Genomic DNA, 18,420 nt, shown 5'->3' on the forward strand with positions numbered 1-18,420 from the left:
GCAATGAAGGGAAGGCTAGAGAGCCGAACTACGCGTGTGCTGCCGCTGAAGAATAGAGTGCCATAATCACGTCCGTGTTTTCTGCGTGAGATAAAAAACATTACTTTATTTTCTACGGGATGCTCTTTGAAAAGAGTGTCAGCACGCACCAGGAAGATATTTATATTTGTTTTACTTTATGCAGTTTCATTTCGCGTTTTTGGGCGCGTGAAAACGTCGCACATTTTACGTGCATCTCACAGTCAAAATGGCGTCTTCGTCTTCAGGTACTATCTTCAGGTAAGCGATCGTCACCCTCCGGCTTTTCCGACGACTCGCCGAAGGAGCTTGCGACGAATTTCACTAACAAATGGCTGTCTAAGTCTGTGACGGCCGCTCGAATAATCAAACGGCCGTCACACGAGATACGGAAGGCAAGGTAAATGTACAGTACAGTCCACTCTTAGAGGGAACACGCGAGCGCGCGGCCGGCGGTCCGCGGAGCGCTAACTGCTGGCGAGATTTGGAAACGCGGAGCATGCGCATAGAATCACAAGGGCTTTCGTGTCCCCGCGTCGTCTGCTACTTCTTCGCCCCAGCGATCGGCGCGCGCTCGCGAAACTCTATATTTACGGTTCGAAGACAAGCTTGCTAGATCTCTGGCTCGGGCATAAATCTCCGTGTCTGTTATAAAAGCATCCGCCTGGTGCGAGCAGCATGTTGAAAGCTTACGACTAACTTATCGGTGAGCACTCGCAAGAATACGGTTGGGTCTAGTTGTAATTCATTATGAGGGAAACTGCGAAAAAAAAAACATGTCGACAAAGGAGATAACAGAACAGCACAAGCACATGTGCACAAGCGCATGCGCTTGCGCTGTTCTGTTCTCCTTTGTCGACGTTTTCTCTTTTCGCAGTTTCCCTCATAATGGAGCACTTACACTAGGTTACGCAAGTGACAGGCTTCGGTTATCACTTTCACAGTGTGCCACAGCTGGGGCCCCAGTCAAAATTCGGCCGCTGGGGCCGCGAATCGCATCAAAACTGGCGAGAAACCACGGCAACAAACAAACCACACCTTTTTTTTCTGCCTGCTGATTACCCGACGAGGTGCAGGTAAAGTGGCGGCTACATGAATCGCACCGCTGAAAAACGGAAGCGCTGTCCAGCGCTCGCCAAGCGCAGAGGCGGAAAGCAGCAGACGAACAGCGGCAAACGCCGCCCTGACGCCTTTATGCGCGTGCGCCGCGTTTACAAATCTCGCCACAAGTTTGCGCCACGCGGGCCGCCGGCCACGCGATCGCGTGTTCCCTCTAAGAGTGGACCGTACTGTACATGGTAGCGAAGCTTCCATAGAAGCCCATACGTTCAGAAAATGGCGGCTCATCAGCTGCTCATGGGGCTTAGCGCCATCTGTGTGAGGAGGGAACACTTCCGGCGGAACAAAAAATAAAGCTGATGTAATGCAATATCCGGTAAAAAAGTGACGTCATTTTGTTGTCACTAGCGCGAAATTTGACCTCAAAATATTTTTCTTAGGCCACTGATCGCTAAGGATTCGCGCATCGGCGAGCCGGCAACCCCTTGGCGAGTAGGGCGGCAACAGGGGCTAGTTGGTACGTGTTCATGCTTGTAGTGCGCTGCCAGTGGACACGGACCAAGATACAAGGAAAAACAACACAAGATGATGCGCAAACTCACAACTACTTTATTTCGATAACGTACAGCCTTATGTACGTACAAGAAAGAAGGCACACTAAATGACGAGGGGGGGGGGGGGAGGGGATTCAGTGATGAGGCAGTATTCTCTTGACACGTTTCTCGCGTAATCTCTTGACACGTTTCGGTGACACTGTTTAAAGCCATGATATGTATATATTTTTTCTTGTTTTTTGTGTTATACTGCCTCATCACTGAATCCCCTCCCCCCCCCCCCCCTCGTCATTTAGTGTACCTTCTTTCTTGTACGTATGTACATAAGGCTGTACGTTATCGAAATAAAGTAGTTGTGAGTTTGCGCATAATCTTGTGTTGTTTTTCCTTGTTTCTTGGTCCGTGTCCACCGGCAGCGCACTACAAGCCTTTGGCGAGTGCGCTCGAAGCCAACGCTAGCCAAACTAATATCGACCCGTGACTAAACAGCGGTGTTTAAGTGTACCGCCGTTCAATTCGCCGTGGTTTTACTAGGAAGCTTTATTCTTGGAGCTTTTATTCTGCGTTCGTGTCATCTTCCATAGTGTGAATAAAGTAGGCAGCAGCGTACCTCTCATGTTTGCAACGTTGCTGATTTGCTTCGCACATGCGCAGGGGACTTAAAGAGCGCATTGCATGTGTGCTTCAGTTCTAATGAGAAGAAATGACGCCTGGTCACGCCAAAATAATATTTCAGTTTTATGGAATGGTCACAATAATGCAATTTTATCACACCCTACACAATGCGCCACAAATGTCGTAATAAGTACAAAAAGTGCGTACACTACATGCACTATGTTTTGCCTAATGTTCCCATAAATTAACCTTACATGTAACGTATCAAGACATGCGAATTGTAGCGCGACAGATAACTTAGCGATCTGCTCATCGATAGCAGGAAATAAAGTAGGCACTGCGTGTTCACGAAGGAAACCGGGCAGCAGGAATACTGATCCATGAAAATCCAGCACGCACACTACTCCGAACCGTTGCCCCGGTGTCTTATCTAGAAGAGAGGGCTCGCCAGGCATGCGCGTGTTGCTATTGCATCCTTGGAACACCACATCGTTTCCGCGAGTACCGAGGAAAGCGTTCGGCGTGAAATGTTAGCCGCGTCGTGCCGTTGCCCGTTGAACACCGCAGCCAACACGTGCACCAACGATGAAACGCATCTCGCAACTTCGCGACCACCAAAATCAAATTCTCACCACAATATTTCACAGAATGCATGCAAGTGCGAAACACCGGAACACGTGAGGGGGCGTGTCGTTGCAGACGAGTTTACGAGCGCGCCCTTCGATGCAACGCAAGGGCTGCACTGAATATCAATGACGTGCGCCTCTCTCCAGGGGGCGCTAAGAAAAAGGTTTTTCGTAATAATTAAACACTATCCTACATTCTTGGCACATTGCACCCACATAATATTGTTCAGGAAACAAGTGTAATTTGTAAAACATAAAGATTGCTTCGTCCTTGAATAAAACTTGGTTTTTCGGTATTAGTGTTTGTTCCCTCCAAACATAGTCGCGCTTCAATCGCAGCACCCATAATTCCCCTTGCTGGTGTCGTTGGCAATAGGTTCTGAACCGCTTTTCGCCCGAAGCTTCGCGACCTATTTGGATCGACCTTGCGGAAGGTTCACGAACTGAAACTAAATTCGAAACGCGCGCCAAACCGGACTACTTCGCGGAGCAGTACATGTGCAGTAGCTCCGCCCCCGTAGCCTTTCCTGCATTGCCAAGAAAAGTTGTCCGCGAGTATAGCATGCCCAACGAACGCCAACGGAACGCGATCGTGCAAGTGCTCCGGCTTCGCATCGCCTCATGGTCCCCTTTATTTATCTTCGTTCTGCGATGACTTCACCATGCTTCGTGTGCCGTTCAGGTAAGGAGGGAACCCTGACAATGCCGGGAACGAGGTAGCACTATTTTTAATCTAATTTGTCTGTTACCTGAACGAAGAAAAAAATACCCACGCGAACTTGTTTCGACAACATGCCAGGTCGGCACTGTGCTTTGGTTCGGAAATGATTGGCCCGCAGAGGCGCTCTTCAACCTCACTTCTTATTTCTCCGTGCAGTTTAGTTGCTCGCTTGCAACATAAGCTAATCCTGCAGAACAGTATTACACGATATATGCATTTTAAAAAAGACGGCCGACGTCGCGCACGCGCGACGGAGCATGGTTGATCAACATTAGCTTGCCGGTGTTGCAGATCGACGAAAGCAGTGATTTACGCATATCAACGCGTGTAGGCAAGCCGTGTGTAAGCAGCCACAGACGCTGCTGCGCGCGTCCGCGGGAAATCGGTGCTACCACGCGAGAGCTGTATATTTGTACCTGACAAGCAGACTATTTTGGTGAAATGTGTGTGAGATTAGTTCGATATCATACTGATTACCAACTTCTGTTGTGACGACTTTGATGGGCGACTGAGCACATTTACGATTTTATCGGCTTAGACCCCACTTATTCCACGAGAACTGGCATTTTAAGTGTATAGCTCGTTTAGCTGTTTTTTTTTTCGATGCTGGCTATTTTGGTGAAATATGAAAATGACATATTGCTTTGATCTCGTACCGATTATAAACTGCTGCTTTGGCGATAGTTACGTGTGATTGTGACTACGTTTATAATTTGATACTCAGCTTTATCGCTTCTGTATCGTTTCTGCCACGAGTACTGGTATTTTAAATACATGTAGCTCATCTTTCTTAGTGTTCAATAACCATCTATCTGCTTAAATATTTGTTTCTTGCGATTTGCAGTAATTGTTGTATGTGTATTATGTTTAATAATAAATATTAATATTTATGAGATGCTTAAATGGTGCTTTAGACTCCAGGAGTCGTTAGGAATATTTTGCCATTTGCTTCGAAAACACCAATAGCTGCTCCAAAGCACCATTTTTTCTGCTCCAGAAAGCAAAATGCCGCTTCCGTCACTGGTGCTGTGTTCATCCTGCAATTAAAAAAATACTTCGAAGGCTGTAGTCGCTGCTGTATGAGGGCTTACCTCAGTTTACATAATTGTAGTATATTTTGTCGGTTAAGTGTAACCGTAACGTTGATTTCTTGAAGTTTGTCAATATTTGTTTCAAATAAAGTGTTTCGGAATTGTAGGCCTGTTTTGAAAATGGTTTGCTTACTATTCGAAAACTATTTGAGTAGTATTCGATTCGGTTCTAAATTTCACTTTCGCATGCTTGCAGAGATGTAGCTTTATTGCGTGTCTTTGTTTAGGCAATGACGACGAGGCGTCTACACTGCAAGGGTAGCCCACGTGTTGCACCACACACACACGTCGCTCTAGGCGCGAACGCGCTCTTGTATTTTGACAGGGACCTTAGAATGAACTTAGATGCAGCCAGCGTCTCTGGCGGCACGAAAGACTCAGAGCCGCTGATCGTTTTCGCGAACTAGTGTTCGCTGAAGCTCTTTCGCCGGCGTTGACCTTGGCTGATCGTGAAGGTCAGATTCGCTCAGTGAGGCGTTTTCTGGGTTTGTACTGGGAGTAGAGCTAGCGCTCTAAAACTAAAGCGCGACAATGATGACTGCATACAAAAATGGCAATATCTTAATGAGTATTCACTCGAAAAACAGACAGAATCGACCCAACTGCATTGACATTTTTCTTTTTTTCACGTGCGATCTGCAAGTTTGGTATTGCTGGTAAACAAAAAGTTCGGTATTGTTTGGTAAACCCGAACGTTTTATTCAGTTTACTATATGTATGTTTGTCGCCTCTGAATAAAGTTGTCCAACTGTCGCACATATTTCGGCAGGTCATCATAATTCGTGACGACGCGACATTCGTAGCGCTGGCGGCGTACATATTGCGGTCCATTTGGCTAGAGCTTATTCTTTGCTGCAATGGGTGTTTTTTTATGGTTGAGAACAGAATTTATAAAAATTCCATGTGGCACGTGGAAAATTTTCTATTTGATCAATTAACAGCGCGTCTGATTCACTTTTGTGCTTGTGACTTTCATATTGAAGTGTACGTAATGTAGCCTTGGGAAGAAGTGTGATCGAATTCTGACGATGACAACAGTTTCCACACTTGGCGGCAAAATGAATTGGTGTTCCCTTTGAACTCGAACGCATCAACAGCAACTGACTGACACAATTATGCACTTTAACCACGATGCTTGTTTCTGAAATTCGCTCGAAGTCGGTGTCTCTGTGACATCGCTGGCTTCGTACCTTACATGGGAATATGTGCGCTTGAGAACAATCAGTTGAAAAGTTCATTAGTGAAGTATTGCTAGTTATTGTGAATTTTGACTTACAGTTTAAGTGATGGTTCATATCCTCAAGCAGTCCAGCCTAGCAAGTGAATTCGCACTGTCCTGCCACAGGGTACCTCTCAAAATTATGTTCATGGTGAAGCAGCCCGTGTACGTATATACGCGTGCCTTCGTATGTCAACGCAGCTTGAGCACATCGTGCGAATGTGACGCGGCTTCGGTATTGGACTCTGGGACGTCTGTGTCTAAATATCTGTGTGTGTACGTTTATGGGGAGTGTTTACGCCGCAGGGGACTCAAGTTCTTCATTGTTATCGCCGCAGCAATCTTTCGTGCTGTATAGCTGCGATGCGTTAATGTCGCCTGTGCTTCTCGCTCGTTGTATAATTGTGCCGCTTATGCAGGGGGAAAAAAAAGGAAACAAAGAAAGCCGCCAGGATGCAAAGAGCGCGCTGAGCGAGATAGGCGCCTTACAAGCGTGTGTCGTCGCATACGTGCAGCCTGCGTTTTCCATAGTTCGCCTTATTTGTATCCCGGTTCTTTTGCTAAAGAAAGCGGGCCATTTTACTCACTATGCAGCGCCATAATCGGACGGCATTTGGCTATTTTGTTTGCAGCTTGATTATACGGCACTGTGTACGAGCTGCAGTGCCGCTGCAGCGAGTTCAGAAATCTTGAGGGCATGTACTGGTGTCTAAAGTGCCAAATCATACGTATATACGTTCTGTCTGGCGGCAGCAGTATAAATTCTCGGGTTCCACGAGCCCAAGCCGCTATACGATTACGAGACACGCCGTAAGACGCGACTCAGAATTAGTTTTTATCACCTGGATGCTTTAACGGGCACGTAATTCTAAGCTCATGCACAGGTGTTCGTGCGTTTCGGCCTCATCGAAACGTGACTGGAATGGAATGGAACCCGCGCCTTGCAGATTTTCGCAGCGCGGCACATTACCTGCCTAGATACCAAAGCCTAGCTGTTCATCTTTGCGGCTGTTAAGTATTTAGGCCGAATTTATTGAGAAGTCATGCTAATGTTCTCTCGTCTACACGCGCGAGCGTAAGCATTTTTTTTAACTGCGCGTCACGTCGTCGAGGTTGCGGTCATCCTTTGCTGTTGCATAGTCATTTGACTAATAAGCATTGTTAGAGGCAGTGACAATAGCTTTGACGGTCGAAGCAACAATGACAGCGTGAACCTGGAGGTGTGTGAATGAGGGGCGTAGGGCGCTTGTTTGTTTAAGCGCGCAGAACAAAGAGTTTGAGTTGCGCGTTTTAATGACGTCAGAACGCACCCTGAGCGAGACTCCTAACGAGATCCTCAATTATTACCGGGCGGTCACACCAGAGGGCGTGTGTTCTTTCTTTTTTTTAGAAATTTGCCGCGCATAATCATTCTTTTGTAGTTAAAGGGGGAAAAAGTTGTGGCATCTTCGCACGAGTGGTGCCAGTCCTGAAGGAAGCTGGCTGGCCTTTCTCGTTTCTCTCTCTCTTGCTCTATGATTTCTTCTATCTTTTTTGTGTGTTTCTATCTCTTTCTCTCCCTATGTCTTTCTATCTTTTTATGTCTTTGTTCCCTTTATTTCTCTCTTATTTTTCTATTTCCCTCTCTCTCGTTTTCTCTCTCTCTCATTCAATTTTCCTCCTTCTTTCTGTTTTTTTCACGTGTTCGTCTTTGTTTAACGCCACGATCTCACCACGAGTTGCATTACGCCACCGCTGCCGCAGTGCATGCCGGTACTCGTAGTTAGGGGTGTGCACGGGCTCCGGGTAACCCGAAAGCCCGAGCCCGACCCGGCCCGCGGGCCGGGCTCGGGCGGGCTGACGTATTTTCACGTCGGGCCCGGGCCGGGCTCGGGCTACTTGGAGTTTTATCGGGCCGGGCTCGGGCCCGGCGCAAAGCCCGACTCAAGCCCGAAATATAGAGAATGAGCGGGAATTGTTTTCCAGCACGCATATACAACGCCTTTTCCGCGACTGCCGTTTGCCGCTTTTCCTTTCCATTCGCTACTTTACACAAAGGGGAGCAGGTAAAGCACTGCCTCTGTTGCACTCCGACGAACAGAGAAGTAACACCACCTGAGCTAGTGACGGCGCCACCCGACTGTTCGCGTTAGATTTAAGGCCAAATCCGACACGAGTGAAAATGCACGCGACAGCGACGAGCGACCCGATGTAGATCGCCTTCGTGCAAGCTGACGCTTGCATGGGCATACCCCATACTCGTGACGGCTTCGGCGAGCGAACTCCATTGTTGCTGGCATGAGGCCGTCTACTTGTATAGCAAAAGTACCGCGCTGTCGCAGCTATGCAATGCAAATAAAATATTTGTTGCATGTTGGTACGTAAAACGTTTACCGTTGTCTCGCAGCACTTTTTATATGCACGTGGATAATTACGTTATTTGTTGGTGTACAGCTGATGTGCTTAGTACGTCGCTGATGTACATCCGGTTCGGGCGTTTTGTGACTTCCGGGTGATGAGCGATGGTTTCCAAATGTGAAAAAACCGAGCGATCGCGCGATTTCGACCATGCGATACATCGCGCGAACGGCCCGTTTCGTCGCTCGTCGCTGTCGCGTGCATTTTGGCGCATATGGGGTTTGGCCTTTACTCGTAACTGCTCTACGCGAACTCTGGCAGCACGCAAGAAGAGTGGATGTGACTCGCCGGCTGTCTCGCGTTCCGTTTTTCCTCTGCCAGCCAAGCCCACTAAAAAGGACAATAAAAAAATTGCCTTCATTCTGTGAAAAAATCGCTCGATATAGATATGCATTACCTGCTCGTTCAAATGTCGTTCAAAAAGCCGGGCCGGGCCGGGCCGGGCCCGGGATTGTGTTTTCGTACGTCGGGCCGGGCCGGGCGGGCTCGCAGCCCTTTGCCGTCGGGCTCGGGCGGGCCTTCGACAAAGTCAGCGGGCCCGGGCCGGGCTCGGGCTCGGAAATACGGCCCGTGCACAGCTCTACTCGTAGTACTCGGTACGTTCAGCGGCTATGGGCCGTGAAGCCTCTTCACGAGTAGCGGGAGGCCACCGCGCGGGGTTTCGGTGGTGGGCACGTCGGCGTTTCACTCACTTTCTGCGGCCGCGAGCCTTGCGAAGGGCTCCTCTGTCCCGTGTGCGTCATACACCAAATTTGTTATCTCTGGTAGTCGACGAAGGCTTCGCGTAATCGCGCGCTGGCGCCTCGGCTAGCACTTCATCGAGTGTTAATTTATCGAGTATATCCCAGGGGTGGAAGTGCTGCGCCATTTGCGCCACGCTGCGCCAATCCTCTTCTGCTGCGCCATCCTGCTCCAAAACGCAATATTGCGCCGAAACTGCTCCCAAGCGGTCTTTGGTGCACGGCCTCCGCGATGGGCTCCGGTGCGCTGCCGGAACCGATCACCAAGGCTACGTTTGGTGCTTTCATGTGCCGCTGTCATCCGTGTCATGGCGCGCCTATGCGAGCTCATATCATCATCACATCACTTGGCGCGCTCTCGTGACGTCGTCGAAGGCGCAAAAAAGCTAGCGAGCCTGTACAGGAGCTAGCTACAAAAAAGCAACGTTTTTAGATTCAAGAAAGTGAGTTGTCCGGCCATGTTTCGATGGCGCCGGCGCGCTGCGCGCATGAGGCGGTTGCTGTCATCGTGGCCTGGGATTGCGAACATGAATAAAAGTAGGTGCGTTGACGCTTCATAATGTGGAAAAGGTTCTATTTACTGCGAATATTTAATTTGATGTGAAGCCATGATTGTGCGAGCAGCTGCCGCGGACGTAAACGCGCGACCATTATTTAGAAACTTTGCATTAAGGAAACTGCTGTATAGCTGAGTGTGTAAGATGGATTTTGTGTCATAAGTCTGCATGAGAAAGAAAAATTTGTTTTAACCGTTTGCAGTCAATGAAGCCACTACCAACCGCGAAACCACTCACAAGGCTTCGGTTTGTGTAAGTCGGTTGGACCATTTCCGAAACTCAGTTTCTTTAGTGAGAGCGTGCCATGTGGAGAATTTTTTTACATTGCACACAAGCCGTTAGACGTTATAAATGCAGCATGTAAACGCGCTCGTGCAGCGACGAGCTTATGCCATCTTCGACAAATCGCACCGGTGCGCACCGGGGCACCCAGGCGCTACGACGATTGGACGAAACGGCGCACCAGTGCGATTTGTCGAAGATGCCATTAGTCTCGCCAGTGCGATTTGTCGCGTTGTTCGATTTTTGCTCGTCAGAACCTGCGCTCGGCTCGTGATTGAATACGCTTTAGCTCGTACCATCCGCTCGCCGCCGTTGCTGTTTGTGGTTTGGTACATGAGGTGGCGAGTGAAGAAATATACAAAAAAGAATAAGATAGACACTTGGAACGCTTGTTACTCAGACGAATGTGAGGTAGTACGAAAACAGAACCACGCGATACAAATTGTGTGCTTGCGACATCTAGTATCATCGCACCTCATGTACCATATTTGCGGGCATATAACCGACACCAATAATTGACAAATCTTGGAAAGGAACTTGAAGGGAAATGGTGGAACCGCATGGCGCAGTTTTTGGTGCGATTTACGCACGTTTGGAGGGACGCGCGTGTTTTTTGACGAACGCCTTCGCGAAATCGCGCTGTTGCGTCCCGAGTGACATGATTTCATGCGCGACTCACGCATGGTCGGAGGGTCGCGCGCGTCATTTTGACGAACGCCATCTCAAAATCGCGCCGCCGCGTCTTCCTACTCGAAAACGCCTCGCACGGCGCGTCGCTCGCTCGTCCGTCAAGCGGAGTTTAGGGTGCAGACGCGTGTTTGCTTGGTTTCTTCCAGTGCCTCCAGATGGCGCTGACCTCCGCGCATTTCGAAGGAACAATTTGAAGCCGGCGTAGGCTTTTGACGAAAATGTAGCAACCCGGCAAACGCAGCGGAAGACGCCGCTGCTGAAAAACGTTCATTACCATGAACGTTTTTCATTTGTCAGTCTAGTCAATTTTCAATTTTCAATTTTATTTTCCCATCTTACAAATACAGATGGAGGGGTTGTAGGTAAAAGCTGCTTAAAGGCAGCTTGACGAGCCTACAAACCTAAAGTACAGCAGGGAGGCAGTTGTAGAAATTATACAATTCAAAACGTAAGGATTACATAATTATACAACGATCACCGGATAATACGCGAATCAACACTATGTACATATAACAAACTTCAACCGAAACTGAAACCATGTTATCTAAATACTCAGCGTGAAGTTCTTTGCGAGTACAGGTAAACAAATTGAAATCAGTAAGAGCATAACTATTCAGCAGAGACGGAAGAGTATAATGAAGGCGTTCTTTTCCGAGGTTAAGTCGAGGTGTCGGCACGAACCATTCTTCACCATGTCTTGTTAGGTAGCCCACTGATTTGTTCCTTAGTTCCGCTAATTTCCCGAGTTTACGTATATTCTTTATTTCCGATTTAACGAGGACACTAAGGCGATATTTATAAAGGTTGTGTACTTTAATCACTCCAGACTGACTGAATAAAGCTGCAGTTGGACATTGGTATGGTGAGTTATACATGTGTCTGAGATATCTTTTCTGGATTAAGTGAAGGCGTTCGAGGTTAGTGAACGTTGTAGTGCCCCAAACTAACTGGCAATAATTTAAATGCGAGTTGAAAATTGAGTTGTATATCAGCATCTTAGTTTGTGTGGGAAGGATATACTTTAAACGTCCTATAGCACCAGTAATTTGAGCTGTTTTGAGTGATACGTGGGCAACATCATAATCCCATGCCATACTGGAGGAGGAAAATATGACTCCTAGGCATTTGAACTGCTCCACAATTTCGACAGGGTGAGAATTCAGGATATCTTCATGTGACGGGATCAGTTTATTTTTCGGCCTAAAAATGACAGCCGTTGATCTTCATTAAGTTAGCTGCAGACCAAACTTCAAGAGCTTTCGTTGCGGCGTTACATTGATCATTAAGGTCATGAATGCTATTTCCGGCAAAAAATAGACTTGTATCATCCGCATAGATGACGAACTTTGCGTTTGAGTTAATGTTTACTATATCATTTACATAAATGTTGAAGAGTAAAGACCCTAGTATACTTCCTTGAGGGACACCGCATAATAGACGTTTTGCTTCGGACTGTATGCCATTAATTAATACTACTTGTTGCCTAAATGATAGATAGGAGTTCAGTAATGATAGCGCTTTCCCTCGGAAACCATAATACTGCAATTTACTTAACAAGATGTTATGGTCCACGAGGTCAAAGGCCTTCGAAAAATCCACAAATAGACCAACGACAATAAGTTTGCTTTCTAGTTGCGTTATTATATATTCTTTTTGTTCGAGCAATGCAAACTCAGTTGATTTGTTTTTACAGAATCCAAATTGAGATGGTGTAAGCAAGTTATATTTATTAATGAACTTTGACAGACGCAAATGAAGCATTTTTTCAAAGACCTTCGAAAACACCGGCAGAATTGAAATTAGTCTGTAGCTACCAAGAACATTTCGATCACCTTTTTTGTAAAGGACAACAACTTTCGCTAACTGCATTTTTTGGGGAAAAATTGCACTCGCCAAGCATATATTAAAGATATGAGCAAGTATGGGGGCGATTATTTCAACTACATGCTTCACCGGGCGTATTTGAATGTCATCAATGTCACAGCTACTGCTGTTATTGAGATTTTTGATCACCGTTACTACTTCCCCTTCCGTAACCGGACAGAGAAAAATAGATTCACTATTTTCACCGCTTATATACTTGCATCCATCACTTTGAGCAGATTTAGCAGTCATGTTTGTTAAAAACGTATTGAACAAGTTAGCCAATTCCGCGCCAGAAACTTCCTTTCCATCAATAGTTAATTTAGTTAATGCAGTGTGTCCACTATTCCGCTGCAACAGCGTGTTTAGCCTTGTCCATAGCACACTAGGCCGCGCAATATTGACATCTAGAAGCCTTAAGTGGTACAGATTTCGAGCAGATCGTAGTTTTTTGGTCAACTTGTTTCTATATTTCTTGAAGACAACAAGGTCTTCAGCCTGTCGAGTGCCCAAAAATTTCCTGTATAACTTTTGTTTGACTTGTATTTCTCCACGAAGCTCGGGAGTTATCCAGGGTTTGCGGATTCTGCGACTTTTTGTGTGCGTCACAAGGGGAAAACAGGCATGGTATATCCGTTTAAAGGTATCAATAAACATATTATAGGCTAAATTTGCATCATCTAGTTCAGCTATCTGGCCCCAGTTAATTTTCATGAGTTCGTTGCCAAAGAGTGTCAGTGATGTCTCTGTAATTGCTTGGCGTGTGATTCGTGTGGATTTGTTCGCTATTTTGCCAGGCTTCTCTATGCAAACAAACACGGGAAGGTGATCACTTATAGAACACGATAAAACGCCCGAAACAACATTGAACTGCATAGAATTAGTGATAACCAAATCAAGTATAGAATGACTTTCGCTTGTGACTCTTGTTGGCATATTAATGAGATTAACAAAACCATTAGACATAATGGTCGTATTAAAATCTCTAGCAGAGGGACTGGGGATGCTCATGGCAATGTTGAAATCCCCACAAGCTATTAAAGTTTTCTCATTGTGACTCTGAACCACAGAAGTGAGAAACAGGTCATAAAACTCGAGAAATAATGAAACATTTCCGTCTGGGGGTCGGTAGCACATAGAAAACAGTGCTTTGGGTACAAATCGTGAGAATTTCGTAATCTGGGGTTATTACAGTGTACGATTCAAGTATTTCACCTTCTATTTCATTTCTAAGTAACAAAGCAACACCACCGCCACGAATATGTTGTCTATTTACGTAATATGTGGTATAGTCAAGTGTAGCTATTCAAAACATCGCTTATCTCATTTTACTGAGACATTGCTCTATCACAGCTGTGATGTTTTAATGATAACACGTACGCGCGTGTGTATATATATATATATATATATATATATATATATATATATATATATATATATATCATTTGTGTTTAGTGTGGTTCGTTCATCAGTATTGAATGTTTTCTAAGATCGTTGGAATTTCTAGTGTTTACCATAAATTAAAAAAAAAATTAACAACAATGATGTTTGACCCTAGAATCCTGCTCTAAAGCTAACTTGCATTGCTCCAAAACGCACATTTTGGTGCTCCAAAGCTGCTCCAAAACAGCATTATGCCTGCTCCCTGAGCTGCTCCAAAACACTCAAGCGCGCTTCCGCCCCTGATATCCACTTTATCCTGTATATCTGTGCATTTAAACCTGGGAATGTTAATCAGCGCCGCTCGTAGCCATCACGGCGAGTGGGCAATACACTTTTTTTTGCTTGCTGGCGTCACGTCACGTGACATCTTTACGAGCTGGCAGCTGACCAGTAATCCCTCACATACTACCGGAATTAAGGCATCGAGTCTGCCAGAACGAGACCCTGGCTATGAATGAACGAAAGAGTAATTTTTTAAGGGCTCGTTTTTTGTTTGTTGTACGCAAAGTTAATTAGAACTAACAGACAGTTTTCTGAAAGACGGCAGGAAGTGGAAGATGGAAGCTTGCGATGAAAAAATCCGTAAACAGGGGGTGGGTGCCCGAGCCGACGTTTCGACAAGTGGACTTGTCGAAGCGTCGGCTCGAGCCCCCACCCCCTGTTTACGGATTTTTTCAGACAATTGTCTGTTAGTTCTAATTAACGTTCTAATTCTTCAGTGAATATTTTTCGCTTGTATGTGAGGATATAAGGAGCAGGCTTACAATGTATTGTAGAGTTATTAAAAGCTAACAATTGCCCTTAATTTCTTGCAAACCATGTGTCAGTTATATTTGTGTCTCGATGTCGCTTCAGCCTCGCACAATTATGTATACAGATATTTAATAAATATGCTATAATACGCGTGTCATGCGTATGTAAAAGCACCCATGCCATCGCACGTATGCGTGAATCATGCCGCGTGTATACTGGAGAACTGACAATAAACAACACAGCGCGTTTCTCGAATGCGACTTCGTCGCAGCATCGACCTTTCCAACGCTGCGCTGTCGCTGTGACACCCGAATGAGTCGCCTCAGAGGCTGTCTCCCTGCGCAGCTAGGGCGCGTGCTCTTGACGTCGCGAGAAACAATTCGCGGCCGCGGCGACGGTGTGTCACGGCCTTCCCATTGTTTTGGCGCAACTGCGCCGCGGTTTTCACAGGGGAAAAGTACGTTGTGCGAAATTAAAACTGCGCCTTTGCGACAGCTGCTGCGAATGTGGCAGTCCCTACTATTCACAAAATTTCAACACAGATCTGGGGGCGTGTTGAGGGGATCTGCGTCATTTACTTCTCATCGTGGGTATACGCTTTCTATATGACATGTCTTATTTTAGCGTTATAACAATTTAAAAAAGTCACAGTTTCGCCGCAAGGGCGAAGCAATGAATGCGATAGCAAGGAACTAATGCTATACGAAGTGAGGCTCGCCAATGGATACTCTCAGTTTGAACAGCGCTTCTGTTGCAAAGGCAGCCGAAGCAGCGAAGGAAACTATAGCGTGCTTCAAGTGTCGAGCTGTGACACTTGATAGTTCGCGCTCATCTTCTGTTTGTTCGTTTTGCGGCGTCCCTGAGCTCGAGTGACATTCGTACGCGCCGTAACATGAGCGCGGACATCACGGTGAAAGCGTGAAACATTCCTCTACCCCTCGCCACGAGAAAACCGCGCGAGCAGACAGCGGAAGCGAGCGAGCGCGCCGACGACTTTTAAATGCGCCCGTCGGGCTGCTAGCGCCACCTCGCTGGTAATGAAGAAACGCTTATTATCGCCTGCTGTCTCTGAGTCCGTCCAGCGCTAAATGGTGTGTATATAACGCTCGCCGTTAGCTACGTGGAGGATCTGCGTTTCGTGGCGTAGTGGATAGCGCCGCTCGCTGCGGAGCAAGGGGTCCCTGGTTCGATTCCGCGCTTCGGAAGCATTTTTCCGAGTTATTTTTCTTTGGGGCCTTTATATATATATACATACTTATACATATACGGTGCATGACGGCGGCGACGGCGACGGCAAAATCCAGCCGAGACTGTCCATATAATTGCTATCGCAATAAAACAAATCACCTGGCCGCGGTACGTGTAGCACAGATCGTAACCTGAAACGTGCACTGAGCCGGTGGCGCCGCGGTGCGAGAGTGAACGAAAGCGACTGTCGTGCTCCGTGCAGCGGTCGTGTCAGGTTGTCAGCGGTGCCTCGAGTCGTAAACTGTGCCAGTTACTATAAGAAAACGCGCCTGGAACAGTTTTTCAGTTTTCCGCCGTGACCACGCTTCAGAAACCGGCGGGAACGCTGGATTACAACACGCCGCGTAAAGCAAGTTATCCCGGGCATGTTTATGAAGTGAATGCTGTAGCTAGTTTGCTGTGAATTTGCGCTCCACGCAAGGTAACTGATAGTATTACAGTGCTGACGGAACCGAGTGGCAGCCGCCGAAGTGGTCTCGAGTCTGCAGTCTACATTTCGTTGGCGCAAGGCCATCGACATATCCAGGAATTCTCCCTCGTACGCTGCTGCTCTTTTTTCGTCTGTCTGTCCGCCGTACCGCAGTTCGCCTAGCGGCGCTGTTCGTAAACAGGAGCAGTCAGGAAGAAGACTCCTCATGCCTGGCAAAATGCGTCGCGGACCGCGAGAATTTTAAAGTTTGTTCCTCTTGTACTGCCGTTGCCCTTAAAGAGACACTAAAGAGAAACAGTGAATCGGTTTAGATCGATAAATTGTGCTCTGAGAACTCTAATGTCGTTAATTTCGCCACCATAGGTTTATTAATAGAGGAGAAAATCAAGTTCAAAATTTCATTTTTAAATTTCGCACCGATATCTCCCCGCGTGACGTCACGGATTTCGAAGTGTATTTATCGTATTTTAGCGCCATTGGCTCAACAAAATTCCGCAAACTTTGTATGTTAAGTCTATGGCCCCCTCAGAGAACAATGTACTTCATTTTTACCGTCTAGGAACTACGTAGTCCCTAGTAGGCACCATCAAAACAAGTGACGTCACGGCGAATGGTGCGGAAACTTCAAAGGTGGCGTCGCCACTCGCATTTTCTTTTCGCGCGTTTTCTCGCTTACTAAGCGCCTTCTCTCAGCAAGCGCGGTGTTTTTAATATCGTGAAAGAGTACTTTACTAGTATGAGAAAAATCGTTTTGCTCTTAAGTGTCCCTATAAAGGGACACTAAAGAGAAACAATGAATTGGTTTAGATTTATAAGGTGTGCTCGGAGAACTCTTGTGTAGTTTATTTCACCACCATAGGTTTATTATTAAAGGAGAAAACCAAGTTCAAAGTTTCACTTTTAAATTTCGCGCCGAACTTTGTAATTCGTGACGTAAAAGACTTCAAAGAGCATTTAACGTATTTTGGCGCCACTGGCTCGACGAAACTTCCACAAACTCGTTATGTCAAGTCTCTGGCCCCCTCAGAGGACAATGTACTTCGATTTAACCGATTAGGAACTACGTAGGCCCAAGCAGGCGCCGTCAAAAATATGTGACGTCACGGCAAATGGTGCGGGAATTGCAAGGTGGCGTCGCCACCTGTATTTTCTTTTTGCGCGTTTTCTCGCTTATTAAGCGTCTTCGCGCAGAAAGCGTGGTGTTTTAGTATCGTGGAAGACTACTTTACTGATGCGAGAAAAATCGTTTTGCTCTCTAGTGTCCTTTAACATCATTGTTAGTGCATGCGGCGCCGCGCCGTTCTATTGCGCTACGTGGTAGGTAACATATCACTTGCAAAGCTGGCACGTGACAAAGTTACACAAGGGCTCATGCAGCCCGAGCAGCGTCTACAAATGGAGCTGAACTACAGCACAGAAAACTTCGCGGAACTGCCACGCATTACTGAATGCTACTCGTGCAGTTCGGCTATCGTACGTTTTACTAACGCCCATAGCAAGGGGTTGTTTAAAACATGTCGTACACAAACGCCATCGTTTACTTAACAAAAAGCAGGCAAACTGACAAGAAAGAATACATACAAACATCGATGGTGACGGCCTATGCTTCGAGGTTTACGCCGACCGGCATCGCCCTTTCAAAACACTCCGTCGCACGCCCGCTTTCTGTCACATCGAAAACATGATTGATTCCGTATAATTTGTCCTTTCTCTTCGTCTGAGGCCCTAAAAGAATCCTGCACTGCTAACTTTCTGACAGCCTAGCCGTTTTTTTTTTTTTTTTTTCAAATATGTCGCCTTCGCGCACACGTACTTGCATGCAAAGCGGCCGACGCAGGCGTAACACACGAAGAGACGATGATTCGTAGCAGGCCAGTGGAAACTGAAGTGGCCACTCGTGGCGCTGGCGGCGCATTGGTGCAGTAGAGTTACTGTATATGCTACCTTTAGGTAGCAGAGTTGCGCATCTGTCTTCCAACGCCGCTAGCAACCAGCATTGCGGAGAAGCTGCCGCTTGGGCCAATTTTTTTTATTTCTCGACGCCGCCGCTGCAGCGAACTGAATTAACACTCGCCATCGACAGCTAATGTTTATTGCCGGACTTCGACACGCCA

General features: G+C 46.7%; 1 protein-coding gene across 3 annotated transcripts in view; it reads left to right on the top strand.

The window, feature by feature from the left end:
* The window catches only part of LOC119390262 (DAZ-associated protein 2), an 86,728-nt gene that overhangs the window by 52,954 nt on the left and 15,354 nt on the right, over nucleotides 1-18,420 (top strand). Inside the window, exon 1 of one of the 3 annotated variants that reach the window (XM_037657850.2) lies at nucleotides 3,446-3,554. The exons of the other annotated variants lie outside the window; for them this stretch is intronic. The gene's annotated coding sequence lies outside the window, so the exon portion shown is untranslated. Of the gene's footprint in view, nucleotides 1-3,445; nucleotides 3,555-18,420 lie in introns of those variants that run through there. 3 annotated transcript variants of the gene reach the window in all.

The sequence above is a fragment of the Rhipicephalus sanguineus genome, chromosome 1, assembly GCF_013339695.2.
Source record: "Rhipicephalus sanguineus isolate Rsan-2018 chromosome 1, BIME_Rsan_1.4, whole genome shotgun sequence".
Classification (NCBI taxonomy): domain Eukaryota; kingdom Metazoa; phylum Arthropoda; class Arachnida; order Ixodida; family Ixodidae; genus Rhipicephalus; species Rhipicephalus sanguineus.